The following is a 6116-nucleotide window of genomic DNA, read 5'->3' as shown; positions in this document are numbered from 1 at the left end:
TGTGTGTGTGTGTGTGTGTTGTGTATATATATATAAAATGAGGAGAGAGTTTGATTTGTGTGTATCTCTGACCTCCGCCTCACCCCAGGCTGTGGGACAGGTGCCTAGCATTCCCCCTGCTGTATCCTGGGTGCTGCTGCGTTTGGAGCGAGAAGTTGGCTTTTGCTGAGGAGCATCACTGGTGGTTGTGGGTAGGCAGAGGAGCCCCAGGCCTGGGAGTCTGACCTGTGGCCTGGCATTGGCCCAAGTTGGTGCCTGTGGGGTGGGGCTGGCCAGGAGAGCAAAGAAGGACTCCTGGGCAGGGGTCTGGGGTCTGGCCGTGCAGCTGATGCCTGTGTTCCCAGCACCAAATGGCCCCCTGGCTTCTGGGGAGGGAGGAGGCAGGATCAAGATGGGGTTGACATGGGAGATGGCCAAGACCAGGGCAGCAGGATGAGGGTGTGAGCCTTGCTGTAATTCAGGCCCTGCAAGCATTACTGCAGACCTCGAATACACCCCCTGCTGTTGCCTAGACCACCTCCCCATCTTTGATCTGGACGCAACCCCTGCCCACATCACACACAGCTCCCAAAGTGCTCAGAATCCTGCTGTTGTCCAATTCAGTGTTCAGGTTTGTTCTTCCCGAGACCACTCTGAGAATACCAGGCCCCAATCCCTGCCTCGTGACCTGTCCTCATGCCTGGCCTTAAGCACTTTGCAGTTTGCCGGCATGGTTTGCAGTTACTGGAGAGGGTGGCTGCTTTCCAGAGGAGGAAGCTCATGCTGAGGCTGATGATGTCTCCCAAGGCTCTGGAAATAAGGGGTGGGCCAGGGCTCCATTCTCAGCCCAGCACCAGTTCTACCCAACGAGACCTCCTCACTTTGCTTGTAGGCAGCCAGACACCAAAGTAGGATTGTAACTCAGACAATTAGTGCTTGAGGGGAGGAGAAGGGCTGGGAAATGCAGTGGTGGGAATTGGAAACCAGACATTTATTAAGCTCCCTGCTGGGTGCCAGGCAGCCCTGTGCCCAGGCATTATCTCACTGAATCCTCATGGAAACGCCCCTTTCTCCCCACTTTGCAGATGAGGACGTGAGCCTCCCAGAGGTAGCCTGGGGTCACATACCAAATTAGAATCCCAGATGTCTGCCCCCCAGCCCTGTGGTCTTCAAGGAGTGGCAGGCATGAGGAGGGTTAGGTGGAGACAGTGCAGAGGCCCTGGAGGGAGGAAAACACACAAGGAAGGACATGGGCAGATGCTGCCTTAAGGAGCACTTTGCAAGGCCACCCTTGTGGCAGGCAGAGGTGGCCCGGCGAGGCTGCATCTTTAGGAGTCGCTGGGGGCAGCCATTCTTGCTGCTGCAGCTGTGGCCCTGCGGTGGAGGCACACACACTTCTGACATCAGGCACTCTGAGCTTCTGCCCTAGAAAGCTGCCAGGGCTGGGGGTGCGGGCCAGCCTGGGGTTGTGGAACTCAGCTGGACAGGCCCACACCAGGCCTTGGATATGGTTGGTGCTCAAAAAGTGATGGCTCCGGAGAAGAAAGCTGGGTTTGGGCATGAAGAGGGGCTGAGTGATTTTGGCCATGAGCTGCCACTGGGTTCCCAGGGACCAGGCTGAGCTACAACACAACCCAATGTCCTGGAGTGTCGGTTTCCTGGGCACCCCTGCAATCATTTCCTTATGCTGGTGACTCTCAAAAACAGGAGCCTGCCCCATTCTGCAGGAATTCCCGGCCCAAAGCAGCCCTTTGCAAGTCATTTCCCCCTCTGGCCTCACTTTTGCCATCTGCCTGCTTCTGGGACAGGTCAGGAATATCCAGGGTGCAGATGCCTTCCCCTCCACCATGGCAACTTGGCAGGGGCATTTGAGGCATGCAACAGCCCTGCAGCTTCAGACAAAATGTCCTATTTGCTGAACTCTACAGGGTGGGGGTGATATCAGCTCCCATGCTTGGCACTGCCCACATCATCCTATACCCCGGTGGGATCTGGAGCTGGCTGTCCCCTGTCTCACCCTCCTGTGGGCTCCCACTCACCGTTCCCCTACTGTCTGGGTCCAGTGGTCAGGGCTCATGTCTAATAGGCTACCACTCCTCTACCCTGCTAGGCCCCCTGGGCCAGCCAAGTGTCAGGCACTGTTGCAGGCCTGCTCCTTTCCTCCCTCCTTGAAGCATCCCAGCCTCCTTTGGGCCATCTCCCCACCTCTATCTCTGCTCAGACCCTTGCTTTTGGCCGTGACACTCTACAGCACCCCCATTGAGCCCCTTTATCTCCAGAAGCAAACCATCAGCACCATGAATTGGCCACAGCCGCCTCCATGCCTGGCCCTGTGCTAGATGCCAGGACATCAAGATACATGACATTCCACCCCCACCTTCCAGAAGCTCAGACCTGCCGGCAGAGATGGCCTTGATTACAACAGGTTTTATCAAGAACCTGCTGTGCATCCAGTGCTGTGCTAGGCACTGACATACATCTGTGAACAAGATGGACAACCCCTGTTCTCATAGAGCTTATGTTCCAGTGGAGGGTATAAGACGTTATCCAAATCAACAGGCATATCAAGGGGGTCATAAGTGTGAGAAGACAAAATAAAGCAGGGGCAGGGTTGAGGGGGAAGAATGTGATGGCATAGGGTGGGGAACTGCCTGGTCAGGGAGGGACCTCTCCATCAGAAGTGAGCTATGGGCTGCACGTGGTGGCTCACACCTGTAATTCCGGCACTTTGGGAAGGCAAGGCAGGCAGATCGCTTGAGCCCAAGAGTTTGAGATCAGCCTGGGCAACATATCGAGACCCTATCTCTATTAAAAAAAAAAAAAATTAGCTGGGCATGATGGCTTATGCCTGTAGTCTCAGCTACTCAGGAGGCTGAGGTAGGAGGATCACCTGAACCCAGGTCGAGCTGCAGTGAGCAGTGATCATGCCACTACCGTCCAGCCTGGGCAATAGAGTAAGACCTTGTACCAAAAAAAAAAAAGTGAGCTAAGTTGTGTAAGGGGGCCAGGTGGACTGTCAGGGACAGAGTATTCCAACAAAGGCCCTGAGGTGAACATGCTTGAGAATGAGTGACAGGCAGTGAGGCCAGGGCAGAGTGAGCCAGGCAGCATAGCAGGAGGGCTGGATCACGTGGGGCAGTGGCTCTGCCCATTAGATCCACCTGGGAAGTGTTTAAGATGCGCTGCCATCCGGCCCCAGCTCAGATTGATTCAGATGACCCTAATGTGTAGCCAGGGTTGGGAACCGCTCACTCTTGCGGGGGCTTGTGGGCTGTAGTGGGGGTTCTGGATTTTATTCTGAGATGGGAAGCCACTGGCCTGTGTTTTGAAAGGCTCAGAGGGTCTAATAGGAGATGTCAGTCCCTATGAGGACGATGCTGGGGCAGGGAGAGGAAGGGTCTCCCGTGTGGTAGTAGAGCAGCAGCAGGTGTGGTGGGAAGGGAGAAGGGAAGCACCTGCTCTCCTGTGTTGCTGTGAGAGGGACTGTCATCCTAGTCCCAGGGAGGGCCACAGAGGCTCTACGGTTAGGTAACCTGCGTGGCCACACAGGGAGTAAGGTGGACTGTCAGTTCCAACCCAGGTCAGCCTACCTGAGCAGCTGCCTCTGGGCAGGTGTCAGCGCTGGCACGGACATCCCACCTCAGTTGTTTGCATGGAGGATGGGCATCTGGTTTCCAGGGACTGGGAAATCTTTGCCTTCTGGTCACCTAAAAGCATTGTCTGACAGGCAGCCAGTAGGCACCTGGGAGTTGGACAAAAGTCACTGTCCCCCACTCCACCAAGTGCCCCCTGCCATCACCCAGCCCCTCTTCTGGACCCTCAGAACCTCCTGCCATCTGCCAACTAAAGGCATCATTGGGCGCCGGGGCCCTGCTCCCACCCTAGCTGTGGAGGCCCGGTGGCTGGCATCATTGCTGATGGTCAGTGCCCAGACTCCAGGCGAGTGTGTGCCAATTCTCCCAGACAGGACGGGTGGGGCCAAGGGTAGCTCTGATGAGATTGCAGGTGCCACATGGCCACTTCCACTTCCTCCCTTGCTTTCGCCTCTCCCTTCCTCCTGCTTCTTTTTCCTTCTCTCAGTGCCCCTTGGGGGCACTAGATATTACTCAGTGGGCGGCCCTGAGTAACAGTGAAATCCAGAGATCAATAATCCAACCCAGCCTCTTCTCTAAGGAAGGAGATTTTGCAGCCTCTCCCTTGAATCACCCAAGCCTCCAGATCCTGAGGTGTGTTCTCAATGCCAAGCATCAGCCCTTGCTCCTGCACCCATGGGCCCTTCCTGTCGATGTGACACAAACATGGAGAGCTGAAGCATGGACAGGGCGTGGCAGGGAGGATCCCCGCTGCCCTCCTGCGTGTGGTCAGCACTCCTGCTTGCCCCTTTCTGGGCTAGAAACTTCTAGCCCAGTTCCTCATCTTCCTGTCTCCTCCAGAGCTCCTCCCTCCCTAATTTACTCATTATCCACCAGATGGTTCCAGACTCTGTGCCGGGCTCTGTTTTCAGTACCCAGGATACAAACTTGACTCTGACTTAGACCCCACTCCTAGTAGCTCAGCGTCTCAGAGGCGGCTAGGATGTAATCTTTTATTCCTCTCAGCTTCTTAAGGTCTCAGCTACTTGGGGGAAAGACAGTTGTCCATTAGTCATTCTGTTAAAATTTGCCAAGATTTTTTTTTTTTCTTCGAGAACAATAAAATGTTTTAATGTCCTCATGTTTTCCCTGGAGGAGGGATTGGCTGAGTCCTGGGTTCCTGGGGAGAAGGAATCTTCCACAACCAGGGAAATATCACACAGGCTCCAAAATCACGCAGACTTGGATTCAAATCCCAGCTCTACGGCTTGCAAGCTGTGTCACGTTGGGAATGTTCCTTAACTGCTTTGTGCCTCAGTTTCCCTTTCTGTAAAATGGAGATAGTGATAACACCTGTTTCACAAGGTTGTGAGGATTTAAGAATGAATATTCAGGCCGGGCACGGTGGCTCATACCTGTAATCCCAGCCCTTTTGGAGGCCGAGGCAGGTGAATCACTTGAGGCCGGGAGTTCGAGACCAGCCTGGCCAACATGGTGAAGCCCCGTCTCTACTAAAAATACAAAAATTAGCTGAGCGTGGTGGTGGACACTTGTAATCCCAGCTACTTGGGAGGCTGAGACAGGAGAATTTGTTTGAACCCAGGAGGCAGAGGCTGCAGCGAGCCGAGATCGCGCCAGTGCACTCCAGCCTGGGCGACAGAGTGAGACCCTGTCTCAAAAAAAAAAAAAAAAAAAAGAAAGAAAGAAAGAATATTCAGGAGGGGCCTGACCCAGAGTGCTAGGTAAGTAAGTTTCACATCCTCACTCTGCACACTCCCACCCACTTCTCCACAAGCAGGAATTCCAGCTGTCTCCCTCCTGGAAGTAAAGTGGAAGATCATATGCTTTTATTTCTTGCATTCTTCTCTCTTGATAAGATCTCAATCAGCAAGAATGTATTAAGAACATCCTACTTAAAATATTTTGCAAGACTTTTAAAATGACCTCAACCCAGAGTTTTTCTCCATGGGAGCTTTAAACGTAGCTGGGAAAGTAAACATGGAAAGAGAATTTATGATAAAAGGCACTGGGTCAGTGTCACTCAAAGTGAAATCTGCTGCCTCTTGAGGTAGTAAATGCTTTGTTCCCCAGACTGGGAAACCACTTGGGAATTCCAGGGGCACCACTGCCTCTGGTACGTCTTGCCAGGTTCCTGAGGAGGCAGCGGCCAGATCTGCACCCAGCCTGACCCTATTCTTTGGATCTTTCTTTTTTGCTGTGTGGAGTAGCAAAGTGTAACTGGCAGATGAGACATTCCTCGGAGAAGCCAGATGAATGTGGCAAAGCATGATTCTGGGCTAGACAAACACCATTCTCCTTGGATTGCAGGATGCCAGGGGTATCCTCTCAGTCCTGTCATTGGCTTTGAGGCCAGACTTGGCTTTTCAGGACCTAGGACTGATTCTGGGGTGTGGGAATGAACTAATCTGGGATTTTTTTTTTTTTTTTTGAGACACAGTCTCACTTTGTTGCCTAGGCTGGAGTGCAGTGGTAAGATCTTGGCTCACTACAACCTCTGCCTTCTGGATTCAAGCGATTCTTATGCCTCAGCCTCTCTAGTAGCTG

The sequence above is a fragment of the Mandrillus leucophaeus genome, unplaced genomic scaffold (assembly GCF_000951045.1).
Source record: "Mandrillus leucophaeus isolate KB7577 unplaced genomic scaffold, Mleu.le_1.0 Scaffold38, whole genome shotgun sequence".
NCBI classification, from domain to species: Eukaryota; Metazoa; Chordata; class Mammalia; order Primates; family Cercopithecidae; genus Mandrillus; species Mandrillus leucophaeus.
The sequence above is the reverse complement of the archived record's forward strand: the minus strand, read 5'-3'. Positions refer to the sequence as shown.